This window comes from Eriocheir sinensis, chromosome 20 (genome assembly GCF_024679095.1).
Source record: "Eriocheir sinensis breed Jianghai 21 chromosome 20, ASM2467909v1, whole genome shotgun sequence".
NCBI lineage: Eukaryota > Metazoa > Arthropoda > Malacostraca > Decapoda > Varunidae > Eriocheir > Eriocheir sinensis.
Window position 1 is genome coordinate 14,053,008 of NC_066528.1, and position 19,007 is coordinate 14,072,014.

Here is a 19,007-nt window from a genome sequence, read left to right on the forward strand (position 1 = left end):
AACCGTGGAAGCTGTAACAAAAAAGTCTATGTATTCTGTGTAGGCGGTGTGTTGTGTTGTACCAGTGTTCTGAAAGGTGTGTTTGAACCGTGGAAGCTGTAACAAAAAAGTCTATGTATTCTGTGTAGGCGGTGTGTTGTGTTGTACCAGTGTTCTGAAAGGTGTGTTTGAACCGTGGAAGCTGTAACAAAAAAGTCTATGTATTCTGTGTAGGCGGTGTTGTGCTATACCAGTGTTCCGAGAGGTGTGTTTAAACCGTGGAAGCTGTAACAAAAAAGGTCTATGGTTGGTATAATAAGACACTTTCGGTTCTCACATCAGCTAGTTCTAGAGGTCAAAGAGGGGATCAGTCGGGTTCTAATGAGTGTTTCTTTAGATTCACGGTACAGAAGAAGGGTCAGACTACCACCAGGGTCATAAAACTACTCCTGAAAATGCCCAAAACTCCTACGAATGGCTTGTCAAATATTGGTACTTGGGCGACGAAATGTTTAGTAATAGGGCTCTATGTATTCTGTGTAGGCGGCGTGTTGTGCTGTACCAGTGTTCCGAAAGGTGTGTTTAAACTGTGGAGGCTGACGAGAATAGAACGTGACCAGTATCAGAAGTAAAAATCTGACATTCACGTTATAAATAATAGAAAAAGGTTTAATATATCTCTCTGTGGGACGTAAAAAATAAACTCAGGCCGATGGTATCTTTGACGTTATTTTGGGTAGTCGATGAGCCTTTTGGTATATGTGTTTGATGTAGTGACCCACGACCCGATGAAATGTGGAGGAAAAGATAGGCGTGTGTGTAATAGAAGGCGGAAGAGAAAGAGAACGTGGTGAGTTAAAGGGCAGACTGAAGAAATGAAGGTGAAGAAAACGGGAAGGTTGAGAGGGTCACTACAGATACAGTATTTTGTATAGCCAAGAAAGTGGTAGATAGGAAGGGAACCATTATATCTTTCACAAGCATCCTGAATCTTAGGTTTAGGAGACAATGAGACAGAGATGAGCACTGAGGCCACGCGCATGCACCTTACTTCACCTTTTCCTTTAACAGCAGTAGATATGGTATTTTGTATAGCTAAGAACGTGGTAGATAGGAAGGGAAACATTTTATCTTTCACATGCGTTCAGAATCTTAGGTTTAGGATACAGTGATACAGAGATGAGCACTGAGGCCACGCGCAGGCTAACGTATGCACTTTACTTTACCTCTTCCTTAACAACAGTAGATATAGATGTAACTAAGAACGTGGTAGATAGGAAGGGAAACATTTTATCTTATTCACGCATCCTGAATCTTAGGTTAAGGAGGCAATGATACAGAGATGAGCACTGAGGCCACGCGCAGGCTAACGTATGCACCTTATTTTACCTTTTCCTTATCAAAAGTAGATATAGATGTAGCCAAGAACGTGGTAGATAGGAAGGGAAACATTTTATCTTTTACATGCATCCTGAATCTTAGGTTTAGGAGGCAATGATACAGAGATGAGCACTGAGGCCACGCGCAGGCTAACATATGCACCTTACTTCACCTTTTCCTTTAACAACAGTAGATATAGATGTAGCCAAGAACGTGGTAGATAGGAAGGGAAACATTTTATCTTATACAACCATACTGAGTCTTAGGTTTAGGGGACAGAGATGAGCACTAAGGCCTCGCGCAGCTTAGCATGAGCACCCAACTTTACTTTGACCTTTAACAATAATACATAGATTTATACAGTAATTATCTATTTCGTACGACTAACAACGTGGCAGGCAATACTATCAACGGAAGAGTATTTGTATATCTATTGGCATGGCTGAGGACGAGACAGATAAGTAAGGGTAAGGTTGTGAGCATACGCCATAGCTGCGCGTGGCGGCGGTGCTCACCTCCGTCCCGTTGGCCCTTCGAGACAGTGGTGGGAGCAGCGTTGCCACATTGTCGTACTCTGAACATTGCATCTATCATTTTTAGGCCCAAAGACTGCCGCAGCCACACAAACAACGGTAGAACATTATAGTTAGCGTTAAAACTGTTATTTATTGATGCTTTTTGTGTTTTTTTCTATAGTTATCAGTCAGAAACTACGAGAATGCAATGCGATGAGTACGATAATTTGACAACGCTGGGTGGGAGGGAACCCTTAACCCGACACAGGGCCAGCGTGACATCCCGGTTACCACAGTTTACCTTCCTATAGGTTTCCCCAGGTACCCAATTATCGACCAGCCCGAAAGGAAGGATGAACAGGTGGATGGTTTACACGTCGACTACCCAGGCCGGGATTCGAACCAAGTACCTGTAGATTCGTAGTCAGGGACGCTAACCACTGCACCACGGAGACTTACGTTATATTCAATGGTGCGAAAAATGCGTAAAGGCAGAATTAAATATCCGCGGAGACTTATGTTATACTCAATGCTGTGAAAAATGTGTAAAGGCAGAATTAAATATCCGCGGGGACTTATGTTATACTCAATGCTGCGGAAAATGCGTAAATGCAGAATTAAATATCCGCGGAGACTTACGTTATACTCAATGCTGCGAAAAATGCGTAAATGCAGAATTAAATATCCGCGGAGACTTATGTTATGCTCAATGCTGCGGAAAATGCGTAAATGCAGAATTAAATATCCGCGGGGACTTATGTTATACTCAATGCTGCGAAAAATGCGTAAATGCAGAATTAAATATCCGCGGAGACTTATGTTATGCTCAATGCTGCGAAAAATGCGTAAATGCAGAATTAAATATCCGCGGAGACTTATGTTATACTCAATGCTGCGATAAATGCGTAAATGCAGAATTAAATATCCGCGGAGACTTATGTTATACTCAATGCTGCGATAAATGCGTAAATGCAGAATTAAATATCCGCGGAGACTTATGTTATACTCAATGCTGCGGAAAATGCGTAAATGCAGAATTAAATATCCGCGGAGACTTATGTTATACTCAATGCTGCGGAAAATGCGTAAATGCAGAATTAAATATCCGCGGAGACTTATGTTATACTCAATGCTGCGGAAAATGCGTAAATGCAGAATTAAATATCCGCGGAGACTTATGTTATGCTCAATGCTGCGGAAAATGCGTAAATGCAGAATTAAATATCCGCGGAGACTTATGTTATGCTCAATGCTGCGGAAAATGAGTTAAAGCAGAATTAAATATCCGCGGAGACTTATGTTATACTCAATGCTGCGAAAAATGCGTAAATGCAGAATTAAATATCCGCGGAGACTTATGTTATACTCAATGCTGCGAAAAATGCGTAAATGCAGAATTAAATATCCGCGGAGACTTATGTTATACTCAATGCTGCGATAAATGCGTAAATGCAGAATTAAATATCCGCGGAGACTTATGTTATGCTCAATGCTGCGGAAAATGCGTAAAGGCAGAATTAAATATCAGCGGAGACTTATGTTATACTCAATGCTGCGGAAAATGAGTAAAAGCAGAATTAAAAATATTTCCTCTTCGTCGTGGAGGCAAATCACAAAGCCTTGATCTATGAAAAATTAAAGTTCTTGATGCTAACTTTATTACGGATTATTGTGTCTACTTTGTATGCCTTAATAATAATACGTCACCTTCGTAAACAAACCCCCTAAGTCATTATTTTCTACTTTTCAGGGAATCAAAAAAGAACTACCATTATCTCATTCGGCTTAAAATTTAGGCAGGAATGAAAAGGCCAATTCTAGAACACTCAAACCCTGAATGACGAAGGCAACTCTACAAAACTGGGCGTCACGTGTTGAAAAATTGATATAGACAAAAACCTGGAAATCACTGAAAAATGACTTAGGCGATTATTTTATGAGAGACAAATTATAATAGTTTTTTTATATCTATATTTTACCCTTGAGCTTCTTCCTTTACTGTACCTAAATATACGTCTGTTTAATCCCAGAAACAATCAGTATTTCAGGTACATTAGTAAAAGGTAAGGTAGATATATTGCACAGATACGGACTGCAACATTCTATCTCTCCCACGCGTCCCATCATCCGCCCGCCGCTGTGCATCCCACGAGTGAGTGAAAATATGTAATTCCCGGACATATCGCACGGCCGCCCGCAGCCCACCATGTCAACGTGTCAACTGATTCATTGATTTCAGCGGGCACAGATTTTACGGCTTTCAATATGGATAGCGGCACAACAACACGGGCCAGAGGATACGCTACTCCCTCCTCCCTTCACTCTACACGGGGATACAGCAATTCGTTCTTTCCCCAATCACTCGACACGGGGCCATACTAATACGGTTTTTTCCCTCCCTTTCTGAACACGGGACCATACTAACACGTTTTTTTTCCCTCCCTTTCTGAACACGGAATCATACTAACACGTTTTTTTTCCCTCCCTTTCTGAACACGGGACCATACTAACACGTTTTTTTCCCTCCCTTTCTGAACACGGGATCATACTAACACGTTTTTTCCCCTCCCTTTCTGAACACGGAATCATACTTATACGTTTTTTTCCCTCCCTTTCTGAACACGGAATCATACTTATACGTTTTTTTCCCTCCCTTTCTGAACACGGAATCATACTAACACGTTTTTTTCCCTCCCTTTCTGAACACGGAATCATACTAACACGTTTTTTCCCCTCCCTTTCTGAACACGGAATCATACTTATACGTTTTTTCCCTCCCTTTCTGAACACGGAATCATACTTATACGTTTTTTCCCTCCCTTTCTGAACACGGAATCATACTTATACGTTTTTTCCCTCCCTTTCTGAACACGGAATCATACTTATACGTTTTTTCCCTCCCTTTCTGAACACGGAATCATACTTATACGTTTTTTTCCCTCCCTTTCTGAACACGGGACCATACTTATACGTTTTTTTCCCTCCCTTTCTGAACACGGGACCATACTTATACGTTTTTTTCCCTCCCTTTCTGTACACGGGATCATACTAACACGTTTTTTCCCTCCCTTTCTGAACACGGAATCATACTAACACGTTTTTTCCCTCCCTTTCTGAACACGGGATCATACTAACACGGTTTTTTCCCTCCCTTTCTGAACACGGGATCATACTAACACGGTTTTTTCCCTCCCTTTCTGAACACGGAATCATACTTATACGTTTTTTCCCTCCCTTTCTGAGCACGGAATCATACTAACACGTTTTTTCCCTCCCTTTCTGAACACGGGATCATACTAATACGTTTTTTCCCTCCCTTTCTGAACACGGGATCATACTAATACGTTTTTTCCCTCCCTTTCTGAACACGGAATCATACTAATACGTTTTTTCCCTCCCTTTCTGAACACGGAATCATACTAATACGTTTTTTCCCTCCCTTTCTGAACACGGGATCATACTAATACGTTTTTTCCCTCCCTTTCTGTACACGGGATCATACTTATACGTTTTTTCCCTCCCTTTCTGAACACGGGATCATATTAATACGTTTTTTCCCTCCCTTTCTGAACACGGGATCATACTAATACGTTTTTTCCCTCCCTTTCTGAACACGGAATCATACTTATACGTTTTTTTCCCTCCCTTTCTGAACACGGAATCATACTTATACGTTTTTTCCCTCCCTTTCTGAACACGGAATCATACTTATACGTTTTTTTCCCTCCCTTTCTGAACACGGAATCATACTTATACGTTTTTTCCCTCCCTTTCTGAACACGGAATCATACTAATACGTTTTTTCCCTCCCTTTCTGAACACGGAATCATACTTATACGTTTTTTTCCCTCCCTTTCTGTACACGGGCTCATACTAACACGTTTTTTCCCTCCCTTTCTGAACACGGAATCATACTAATACGTTTTTTCCCTCCCTTTCTGAACACGGGATCATACTAATACGTTTTTTCCCTCCCTTTCTGAACACGGAATCATACTTATACGTTTTTTCCCTCCCTTTCTGAACACGGGATCATACTAATACGTTTTTTCCCTCCCTTTCTGAACACGGAATCATACTAATACGTTTTTTCCCTCCCTTTCTGAACACAGAATCATACTTATACGTTTTTTCCCTCCCTTTCTGAACACGGAATCATACTTATACGTTTTTTTCCCTCCCTTTCTGAACACGGAATCATACTTATACGTTTTTTTCCCTCCCTTTCTGAACACGGAATCATACTTATACGTTTTTTTCCCTCCCTTTCTGAACACGGAATCATACTTATACGTTTTTTCCCTCCCTTTCTGAACACGGAATCATACTTATACGTTTTTTTCCCTCCCTTTCTGAACACGGAATCATACTTATACGTTTTTTTCCCTCCCTTTCTGAACACGGAATCATACTTATACGTTTATTTCCCTCCCTTTCTGAACACGGAATCATACTTATACGTTTTTTTCCCTCCCTTTCTGAACACGGAATCATCCTTATACGTTTTTTTCCCTCCCTTTCTGAACACGGAATCATACTTATACGTTTTTTTCCCTCCCTTTCTGAACACGGAATCATACTAACACGTTTTTTCCCTCCCTTTCTGAACACGGAATCATACTTATACGTTTTGTTTCCCTCCCTTTCTGAACACGGAATCATACTTATACGTTTTTTTCCCTCCCTTTCTGAACACGGGACCATACTAATACGTTTTTTTCCCTCCCTTTCTGAACACGGGATCATACTAATACGTTTTTTTTCCCTCCCTTTCTGAACACGGAATCATACTTATACGTTTTTTTCCCTCCCTTTCTGAACACGGGATCATACTAATACGTTTTTTCCCTCCCTTTCTGAACACGGGATCATACTAATACGTTTTTTCCCTCCCTTTCTGAACACGGGATCATACTTATACGTTTTTTCCCTCCCTTTCTGAACACGGAATTATACTTATACGTTTTTTTCCCTCCCTTTCTGTACACGGGATCATACTAACACGTTTTTTCCCTCCCTTTCTGAACACGGGACCGTGCTTATACGTTCTGTTACCCCCCCCCCCCCCTCTTATTCAACACGGCCAACTCTACTACGTTCTTTTCCCCTCACTGCGCCCCATGAATAGAGAAATGAATGTATAAATGAACGAGTATATATATATGGATGAAGGTCTCTTTATTTATAACGAGCCTTTGTTCAGGTAACTCTCGCCGTGGTGGTCATAAAAGGATAATATAGGAATTGTAGATTATGGGGTTCATTTCTCTGTCTGTCTCTGTCTGTCTGTCTGTCTGTCTGTCTGTCTGTCTGTTGGTGTGTAGGTCTGTCTGTCTGTCTGTCTGTCTGTCTGTCTGTTGGTGTGTAGGTCTGTCTGTCTGTCTGTCTGTCTGTCTGTCTGTCTGTTGGTGTGTAGGTCTGTCTGTCTGTCTGTCTGTTGGTGTGTAGGTCTGTCTGTCTGTCTGTCTGTCTGTTGGTGTGTAGGTCTGTCTGTCTGTCTGTCTGTCTGTCTGTCTGTCTGTCTGTCTGTCTGTCTGTCTGTCTGTCTGTCTGTCTGTCTGTCTGTCTGTCTGTCTGTCTGTCTGTCTGTCTGTCTCTCTCTCTCTCTCTCTCTATCTATCTATTAATCTATCTATTAGTCTATCTCTATCAATCTATCTATCAATTTATCACTCTACCTATCTATCCATTAATCTCTGTATCAGTCCATCTTTCTAAATACCTACTAATCTACCTACCTATCTATCTATTTCTCTTTTTACATACGAGTTTTCTGTCATGGATTACAACACAACGAAAGGAAGTTCACGCGCTAATCCCTTCACGTGAGCAACCTCTGAAAATCTGCATCAGACTTCTCCGTTTCGTGCAACACATCCAACACGCCCTCAACGACCCCTGCCTCGGCCGCCACTTACGACACGAGACTGAAAAGAGAAAGGGACAAAACATTACGACCACTTCCCAGCAGAAAAGGAAGAGATGTAATTTCGACACTATTTCCTTGCGTCTCTCTCTCTCTCTCTCTCTCTCTCTCTCTCTCTTAGTGGAGCTCAGGGCAGACAGTCATGTGGATTGATGAAATTAGAACTTGCGACAGAGCTGGATGGAGTGAGCCGACATGAGTCAGAGAGAGAGGTTGGAAAAGGCTTTTATCTTACATTGGACTAATTGTGGGAGATGACAGTAATGATGATTCCCGGCTCGGTGTGAATGTGCCGACTGAGCGCCAGCAATCATTTCAGGGAAGCGCTCGATCATGATGGCCGAGAGTCAGAAAACGTTTGTGTGTTGAACACAGAACACTAGCCTGGTATTGGATCATCCTGCCAATTAAGGAACTATTTCTAGACTAATCCACCGCTTTCTCCTTCCTCTTAACCCCCCCCAGCTCCCCCCCAACACAGCAGTGCCCCGCCAGCTTGCAGCAGCCGGCGCCGCCGCCGCTGTGGAGGGCTCGGCGAGACACCTGCCGGCCGGAAGTGAGGTTCACAGGTGGTCGTTCAATTAATTAGTGTCGGTCATAATTAGCGGAATGATAATGGGGCGGCGTGGCGGTATTTTTAGCGCCTCGGCTTGAAATTAAACTGAAAGCTGCGCAAATTGGAATTCAGGAGGAGAACACAACGCCTCTCTGGCCTCACTTTTATAGTGCGATGAAATGATTTTATTTTCAAATCACAAACATAATATATATATATATATATATATATATATATATATATATATATATATATATATATATATATATATATATATATATATATAAGAGTAGGTAGGAGTAGGTAGGAAGACACCTAACGAAAGGGCGTGAGCTACTCCCGGTGAGGATATATGGAAACGAGGAGGGTGCTGAAGCCCTTCAAAGACCCTTCCCATGTCCTCACTAACCGCTTCCCTTTTGTCTCATCAACATCAGAGAGCAGTTCAGCATGCTCTCTAAAGACAGTGCCTCTCTCTTTCTACACCACACTACATTCACACAACACACACACCTTTTCCCAAGGTTCAAAATTCAAAATGGCTAACGAAAACACCGCCTCGGAGTTCCCGCCTGGGGGGGGGACCATAAATTCCCCCAGGGAGGACTCCCCTTCTGGCTGCCGACTTGAGAGGTGTTTTCATAACTCCTCGAACCTCCTCCTTATCAATTTCTGCAACATTCGCGGTCTTCGTTCTAATTTTCATTCTGTGGAACACCATCTCTCCTCCTCTAAACCCCACCTTCTCTTCCTCACCGAAACACAGGTTTCTGAGGCTACTGACAGCAACACTACTCTGTTCCCTCCTAGTATCTCTATCCTAAATTTCAATCTAAAGCTGGATGGTGTCTACGTGCGCAACGATATCACTTGCTCTCGTGCCCACGACCTTGACCCTTCTGAATTTTCCACCATCTGGCTAAGACTTCATTGTCATTCTATCACTAAATACATCTGTGCTGTTTATCTCTCACCTAACTCTGCTGACTATGTATAATTCTTTGACTATTTGAACTCTAAAGTGGAGCACATCTTGACTCACTCTCCCTTTGCTGAAATCTCCATCTTGGGAGATTTCAATGTCCACCACCAGCTTTGGCTTTCATCCTCCTTCACTGACCAGCCTGGTGAACAAGCCTACAACTTTGCTCTCCTCAACGACCTAGAGCAGTTGGTTCAGCACCCTACTCGTATTCCCGACCGTCTTGGAGACAGGCCCAACATTCTAGACCTCTTCCTTACCTCTAATCCTTCTGCTTACTCTGTCAAACTGTTCTCTCCGTTGGGCTCCTCCGATCATAACCTTATTTCTGTATCCAGTCCTATCGCTCCTGTACATCCTCTGGACCCGCCGAAGAGGCGATGCTTCTGGCATTTTGCTTCAGCTCGGTGGGACGACCTGAGGATGTACTTTTCCGATTTCCCGTGGAATGATTACTGCTTTCAAGAGAGAGACCCCTCTGTTTGTGCTCAGCACATCACAGAGGTGATTGTCTCTGGAATGGAGGCATACATTCCACGTACTTTCTCTACTCCTCATGCTAAAAAGCCTTGGTTTAATCACGCTTGTTCTCGTGCTATTAAAGATAGAGAGGCAGCTCACAAAAGGTTCCAGAGCCTTCAAACTCCCACTAACTTTGACCTTTACATTTCAGCCCGGAATCGTGCCAAATCTATTCTCCGACTTACCAAAACTTCTTTTATTAATAGAAAATGTCAACACCTTGCTTCTTCTAATTCTTCCCGTGACTTCTGGCATCTAGCCAAAAATATCTCCTCCAATTTCACTTCTTCCTTTTTCCCTCCTCTCCTTAACCCTGACGGCAGTACAGCCGTCTCATCTGTCTCTAAAGCTGAACTCTTCGCTCAAACTTTCTGTAAGAACTCCACCCAGGACGATTCTGGGCACATTCCTCCTACTCATCCCCCCTCTGACTCCTTTATGCCTCTTATTAAGATTCTTCCAAATGATGTTTTCTATGCCCTCTCTGGTCTCAACTCTCAGAAGGCTTATGGAGCTGATGGAGTGCCTCCTATTGTCCTTAAAAACTATGGTTCTGTGCTGACACCCTGCCTGGTCAGACTCTTTCGTCTCTGCCTATCAACATCTATCTTTCCTTCCTGCTGGAAGTATGCCTTTGTACAGCCTGTGCCTAAGAAGGGTGACCGTTCCAATCCCTCAAACTACCGCCCTATAGATTTATTTTCCTGTCTATCTAAAGCTTTTGAATCAATCCTTAACCGGAAGATTCAAAAGCACCTTTCCACTTCTAACCTTTTATCTGATCGCCAGTATGGATTCCGCAAAGGGCGTTCCACTGGCGATCTTCTTGCTCTCTTAACCGACTCTTGGTCATCCTCTCTTAGCCGTTTCGGTGAAACTTTCTCTGTTGCGCTAGATATATCGAAAGCCTTCGATAGAGTCTGGCACCAGTCTTTGCTTTCTAAACTGCCCTCTTTCGGATTCTATCCCTCTCTCTGTTCCTTTATCTCCAGTTTCCTTTCCGGCCGTTCTATCTCTGCGGTGGTAGACGGTCACTGCTCTTCCCCTAAACCTATCAACAGTGGCGTTCCACTGGGCTCTGTCCTATCACCCACTCTCTTCCTGTTATTCATCAATGATCTTCTTTCCATAACAAACTGTCCTGTCCACTCATACGCCGACGACTCCACTCTGCATTATTCAACTTCTTTCAATAGAAGACCATCACAACAGGAAGTACACGACTCCAGACTATATATATATATATATATATATATATATATATATATATATATATATATATATATATATATATATATATATATATATATATATATATATATATATATATATATATATATATATATATATATATATATATATATATATATATATATATATATATATATATATATATATACCATGATCGCTTTCGCTTCACGGAGGTCGGTGAATAAGTTCTCCTCCACAGCTGTCATGGCGACGGCCGCCGCACATTCAGGCCACATATTCAACACTGCTACATACCTTTCCGTTGCATCAAAGGTGGAGCCTCGCTAAGGCTTTCCCGATATAGAAGCCGACGATTGCACGCATATTCATTCGTGGGAACGATAAAAGGAAAGCTTTTTGTCGTCACAACAAATATGCAATAAACGACGACCGATCGCCATGCAAGAGTTGAGTGACCGGCGAGCATGGAGCGCCGAGGCAGCCAGACTGGCAACGTGGCGGGGACTGAGGCGCGCCTTAGCGAGGCGGCTGAACTTTAGGATACTCATTTGTATTACCTAAACACAGATGTTGAAACGCTAATCGATATACATAACACGCTCTACGGTAAGACAACATCCACGACCAAGCATCAGAGAGGCAATAGGCACGATTAATTAGCTGCAGGGTGATGGGTTCTTCCTGTATAACTCTCCGGACATAGCTACCCGTGTTACACTTACTGGCTGTTAGAGGCCGCGGAGGGAGGGAGTGCAGGAAGGCAAATATCTAAACCTATAGTTGAATCTTGCCTGCCTATAGTGTGTCTAAGTCTCTGCAAAAAGCATCATCCCTGTTGTCTTTATCACTACAATGTTTGTTCTCTTCACTTCCTCCTCTAAAGCCTCGTCCTCACTGCTGTATTTTAATAGGTACAAAACACACACACAGACGCACACACACACACACACAAACACACACACACACACACACACACACACACACACACGCACAAAGACAAACACGCCCACACTGTCACAATACCGGCTCCATCCCTTCAACACGGCCGCCACAATACGCGCTGCGGCGGCCCATTGTGTCTCGTCCATCCCGTGCTGGTAACGATATCGCTCACTTCACTCCAAATTCTGCTGCCTGCCCCACCCGTCACACCTGCTGCAACCACCACCACATCACTTATATCACGCATTCGCCTTCGTATCACTGTTGCTTAGAGCGTATTCAAGTTCATCGGTAACGAAAACAATATGACGCATTCTACTTCATATTTCTGTTGCTTAAAACGTCATACCTGTTGCAACATCCCTTAAATCACGCCTTCGCCTTCATGTTACTGTTGCAAAGAACGTAATCGAGTAACATCTATAACGAACACTACATCACGCACTCTCCTTCACTATACTGTTGCTCTAAACGTAACCAAGTAACCTCTGCAGCAAAGACCTCTAAGTCACGCATTTGCCTTCATATCATTGTTGCTTAAAACGTAATCAGTAACATACATTGTAACGATCTCCAAATTACGTATTCTCCTTCGTATTACTGTTGCTTAAAACGTAATCCAATGTCCGGTTTTAACTACTTGTTACTTACGACAAATCAAGGCCTAGTCCGATATCCCATAACTCTCCGGACATAGCTACCCGTGTTACACTTACTGCCTGTTAGATGTCGCGGAGAGAGGGAGTGCAGGAAGGCAAATATCGATACCCATAGTTGAATCTTGCCTGCCTATAGCGTGTCTAAGTCTCTGTGAAAAGCATCATCCCTGTTGCTTTTATCGCTACAATGTTGGTTCTCTTCACTTCCTCCTCTAAAGCCTCGTCCTCGCTGTTGTATTTTAATAGGTACAAAACATAAAAAAACAGCTTACTGACATGTTTCTTACACTTATATTCTCAAACATTTCAGGGATAACACACCCACATTTGACAGGGCTTTCGCAGAGGTTGTGGTAGTATTTCCATGGGTAGTGTTATGACCCTATTAAGTTAGAGAAGAATGTGAAAAGCACTCATATTCTCATACATTTCAGGGCTTACACACCTACACACTCATATTTCTTACACTCATATTTTCATACATTTCAGGGATAACACACCCACATTTGACTAGGCTTTCGTAGGGGTTGTGGTAGCATTTCCATGGGTAGTTTTAAGAGACTAGTGATAGTTTGAGCGACAACTCCCGCGAGTCTTTCATATAGATGGACTAAGACTTCGAAGAGTTTGATAACATGGACCTACGAGAGCCCCAACACATTATACACTGTCCCCTCTGAAACTGACCTTGCAAAACTACCGCCAGGCTCAGGAAACCCCCCCTGGAAACCCCCCCGACAACTTCCGCGAGAGCCTTTTGAAGTAGATAGACTAAAGCTCGAAAGAGTTTGATATTATGGACCTAGGAGACCCCCAACACATTATACACTGTCCCCTCTGAAACTGACCTTGCAAAACTACCGCCAGGCTCAGGAAACCACCCACGGAAACCCCGACAATTTCCGCGAGTCTTTGATATAGATGGACTAAGACTTCGAAGAGTTTGATAATATGGACCTATGTCTCTGTCTGTCTGCCTATTTTTCTTCTCTCTCTCTTCCCTTAACGTAAACTACAATGCACTCCTTTTTTTTACAGCAGAGGAGTCGGCTCCAGGGCACAGAAAAAGGAAACATTAATAAAAAAAAAGCCCGCTACTCGCTGCTCCTAAAAATGATAAGTTTGAACATAATGCATCTCTCTCTCTCCTTGCATTAACTTACCTCTAACGTCAATTCCTTACTCTATAGCTCAAGGGCACAAAAAAAGGAAACAATAATTATAAAAAAAACGCTACTCGCTGCTCCTAAAAATGATAAGTTTGAACATAATGCATCTCTCTCTCTCCTTGCATTAACTTACCTCTAACGTCAATTCCTTACACTATCGACCGACGACGCGGACACACTCACATAACTCTTCAAACAAAAGTGCCAGGGAGTTATGGCCACTGCTGGAGGTATTGCGTGCAGCAGCGGCAGCAGCAGCACGAGGGTTAAACAACTTATGAGACTTAACCTCAGGCGGGGACACACACACACACACACACACACACACTATCTATCTATCTATTTATCTATCTAAGTACCTATCTATCTATCTATTTTTTTGGCTTTCATTTCACGCATACACAAATACATCCCCCCCCCACCCCCCCCCACCCCACACACACAAACACACACACTATCTATCTATCTACCTGTCTATCTATCTATCTATCTATCTATCTATCTTTTGGGCTTTCATTTCACGCATAAACACATACATCCAAACACACACACACACACAAGCATATACGCATACCCCCTCTCTCTCTCTCTTCATCTATCTACTTGTCTATCTATCTATCAATCTATCTATTTATCTATCTATTCCTTTAGCTCTCTCTCTTCATCTATCTACTTGTCTATCTATCTATCTATCTATCTATTTATCTATCTATTCCTTTAGCCTTCACTCCATCTCTATCACACGGGGACGCACGGAAGGGAGTGATCAACTTCGAAATATAAAACTAAACCTCTCTCTCTTCATCTATCTTCCTGTCTATCTATCTATCTATCTATTTGTCTATCTATTCCTTTAGCCTTCACTCCCTCTCTATCACGCGGGGACGCACGGAAGGGAGTGATCACCTTCGAAACATAAAACTAAAAGGGCCGCCTGCACCTTTCCTTTACACATCCCCAACATTTTGCAGAGGAGGAAAATCGCGAGTTAGGGTTTTCCTGTGTGTCAGCGGCGAAATATTTCTCTGGGAGTTTAAAATTTCTTGGCTAGGGTTGCCGCCCCGCACACGCTAAGGGCTGCACGGGGGGAGGAAAACGGTGGCGTGTCACGTGAGGGTTTGGATGGAGGAGGGAAGGAAGGATATCTGTGTCCCTGTGTATCCTAGTGACGACCACTGCGACTTTGGGGCCCCGGGAGCATATTGAATAGACGCAGCGCCACACTCGGCCACCTGGAGAGATGTTTAACCCGGTAGCTGCGGGGATTATGTTTCTTAACTCATCCGCTGCGATTGGCACGTATTTCGCCTCCACTGGTAGCCTGATAACATATACTCCCAGGTCTTTTTCTGACTCTGTGGTGGGTAGTGGAGTGTTTCCCATGTGGCATTGGTGTGCTGGATATCTTCTCCCAAGGTGCAGGACTTTACATTTTTCTTCTTTGAATTGTAGAAGCCACTGTTTGTTCCATTCCTGTAGCTTGGTGATGTCTTCTTGTTGGAAATCCGCAGTCAAGGGGTTAAAGGTCCCTCTAAGCGAGAAAAATGAGAAAAAATCATCACTTACACAAACCATTTCATAATATATATCAAAGCATTTGTGATCAGTTCATGCATCATCTATTTTTGGGGGTTTATATCATGGCAAAAATTTGGCCCGTCACTGCTACACGGTTGAGGTATTTTTCCATTTTATTTTCTATTTCGGGATTCTGAAATACAAGTCTGCAGCCAAATGTCCAAACAAGGTGCCTGCTGGTCGGGAAAGTTATATATCACCCACTGCTCGTAGGTTTAAAGGTTTAAGTTGACTTATGGTAATATGGTCATGAGTAGCGAATGTATGCGGCCGACATATGCTTTGCCTCCTGAATATTTCGCTCTTGGCTGTATCTTGTTGTCTAGGATCTCCAGTATAACTCGAGTTGGTGTTAGAAGGGTATTACTTCTGGTCCTAAATTGAGATTATTTTGACTTCTGGTCCTAATATAAGCGATTTACACACACAAACACAAAAAAAGCTCATCCCTATACTGTCCAAACCCCTTATGCAAGAGTTAAACAGCATCTTCACTCTTTCATTCCTCACGCTGGTAAACTCTGGAACGATCTTCCTTCATCTGTATTTCCTCCTGCCTACGACTTGAACTCTTTCAAGAGGAGGGTACCAGGACACCTCTCCTCCCGATACTGATTTCTCTTTTTGGCCACTCTACTCTATTTAGGAGCAGTAAGTAGCGGGCTTTTGTTTCATTATTGTTTTCTTTTTTTTTACGCCCTTGCACTGTCTCCTCTGCTGTTAAAAAAAAAAAAAAAAAACTGCTGCACTAGGCAACACCGAAACTGTAACAAAATCAGTTACGCAAAGGGTACAGCGTATCGGTTTCCATGGAGACGCACGCGGGGAACCTCAAGCGGCGAAGAGGCGAACTGACAGCCAATAAGGTCTATTATAACTAGTATATTCAGCTTCGAGCCCAATCTAGGTTAGGTTGGTGAAGAATTAGTTGAAGTGTGGATAGGTTAAGTTAGCGAAGAAAACCAACTTCAATAATTTTTAACCAGGAAGTGCATTCAGAATAACTAGAAGAGTGTTACGTGGTTAGTTTATGTCCCACGACCCGCGCGTCACCCACGGCTCAGCGGCGCGGGGAGGTGCCCATCACGCAGAAACTTCAGAATCATGCGGGCGGGGAAGGTTTGACTGATTGTTTGTTTATTTGCGTGCGCGTGTGTGTGAGCGTGTCTATGTACAGAGGTACCGTTTGTATTGTTAATTATCCTTTCCAGCGAATTTATGTACTCGAGAAAGGTAAAGGAAGGAAAAGTGGAGGCGTGAAAGGAGGAAAAAAATTAAGAAAAGAAATATGAAAAGAAAAGAAAAGAAGATAAAGATATTGATTGTCCGTTTGTATCTCATCCACCTTTTCACCTGTGTCCTTCAAGTGATTAAGAGTGACCATCCCGAATTCTAGGATGACACCGAACTTGATCATCGTGAGTGGAAATTATAACCGCACTAATTCCATAATATTAAGTTCGTTTTTCTTTTGTCGTAGAAGCAAACACCGTCTTTTTATTGCTGTTTTTGTGGGTTGTTTTTGTTGGTGAAGGAAAAACGAAGAAGGATAAGAGGAAGAGGAAGACGAAGAAGAAACAGAAGATGAAGAAGAAGAGGAAAAAAGAAGAAAAAGAACAAGAAGAACGAGAATAAGGAGAAAATAAACGAAGATCAAAAAGGTGAAAACGAAGAAGAAAATGAAGAAGGAAAAGAATAAAAAAAGAAAGAGGAAGGAAAAGAAGAAGAAGAAGAAGAAGAAGAAAAAGAAGCAGAAGAAAAAGCAGAAGCAGAAAGAGAAGAAGAAGAAGAAGAAGAAGAAGAAGAAGAAGAAGAAGAAGAAGAAAAAAGAGGAAAAAGAAGAAGAAGAAGAAGAAGACGAAGAAGAAGAAATTACCTGTACTCGAGAAAGGGAAAGAAAGGGAAGGTGGAGGCAGTGAAAGGAGGAGAAAAATAAAGAAAAGAAAAAAAATAGATAATTGATATGAAACTTACAACCAACAACAACAAAATCAACGGCAGAGGAAGAGACTGCAAATAACGATACGTCTCTTGCAGTGTAAAAAAAAAAAATAAATAAATAAATAAATAAATAAATAAATAAAAAAATAAACGTTTCAGCCAATAGTGAATGAATGAATGAACAGTGAAAATGAATATAGAAACATGTTATAACTTGTTCCGTTTTTCTTCTCGGATACAGCGCCATTTATTTATTTCTTCTTGTTTTTTTCTTGTTTCTGTTCTTTTTCTTCTTCTTTTCCTTCCTCTTTTTTTTCCTTCTTTTTCTTCTTTTTTTTCTTCGTTTTCACCTTTTTCATCTTCGTTTATTTTCTCCTTATTTTCGTTCTTCTTCTTCTTCTTTTTTCCTCTTTATTTACGTTTTTACTCTTAACACATTTCATTCCTGTCCATCAGTATTTTCAGCGCCTTCCTTTGTTGTTGATTTTCTTGTTGTCGGTTTCAAGTTTCATATCAATTGTCTTTATCTTGTTTCTTTTTCTTTTCATAATTTTTCTTTTCTTTCCTTTTTGCCTCCTTTCGCTACCTCCACCTTCCCTTCCCTTCCTCAAGTACAGGTAATTTCCTCTCCTCGCTCACCTGACGTAGCTTTTAATTAGATAGTCAGGTAAGCAAACACCTGCCAAAGATACCGAAGCGCGAGGGGAGGAAATATATGAAGATGAAAAAGGTGAAGATGATGATGAAGAAGGAAAGGAAGAAGAAGAAGAAGAAGAAGAAGAAGAAGAAGAAGAAGAAGAAGAAGAAGAAGAAGAAGAAGAAGAAGAAGAAGAAGAAGAAGAAGAAGAAGAAGAAGAAGAAGAAGAAGAAGAAGAAGAAGAAGAAGAAGAAGAAGAAGAAGAAGAAGAAGAAGAAGAAGAAGAAGAAGAACGAAAATTAAAAAAAAGAAAAAGAGGAAGGAAAAGAACAAGAAGAAAAAGAACAAAAACAAGAAAAACAAGGAGAAGAAAAAAAAACGAACAACAACAACAACAACAAAGGCCCACGAATTTAGCGGAATTTCCCCAACAGCAGGACGCACAAACAAACACACAAACAAACAGACACACATGTATTATCTAACGCGACAGACAAAGAGAAAGAAATATTATAAGAGTATTCCCTGAGCCTCTTAAGTGCACAGCGGAGAAAATGGGAAGACGAGGAGAAAGAAAACGAGGCGAAATCCAGGGACATTAAAGAGACAGACAGGTAGACAGATAGACAGACAGACAGAAACATCCATAAACTGTAATTCCTATTCGTGAGGTAAAAAGAAAATCACACACACACACACACACACACACACACACACACACACACACACACACACACACACACACTACCAGCATCCCTTTCCCTTCGCGTCTTGCAAAATATGAAAAAAAAAGAAAGTTGGAAAGTTTCGTTTAGCCGGCGCAACATCTGTGGTCATATGCCGGAGAGAGACAGAAGGGGAAGGAATTATAGGAGAAGGGAAGGGAAGAAAAATAGACGATTGATATTAAACTTAAAAAAAAAAATAACAACAAAGGCAGACTCAATAAATCAAATAATAAAGATAATAGAAAGAGTGAGGAAAGCAATAACACAAATTAATAATAAGA

The 19,007-nt window shown here is 41.9% G+C and overlaps 1 protein-coding gene across 1 annotated transcript in view; it reads right to left on the reverse strand.

Annotated features, from left to right (window-relative positions):
• Window positions 1–19,007, reverse strand: part of LOC127001212 (uncharacterized) — a 348,018-nt gene that overhangs the window by 196,222 nt on the left and 132,789 nt on the right. The window lies entirely within an intron of this gene.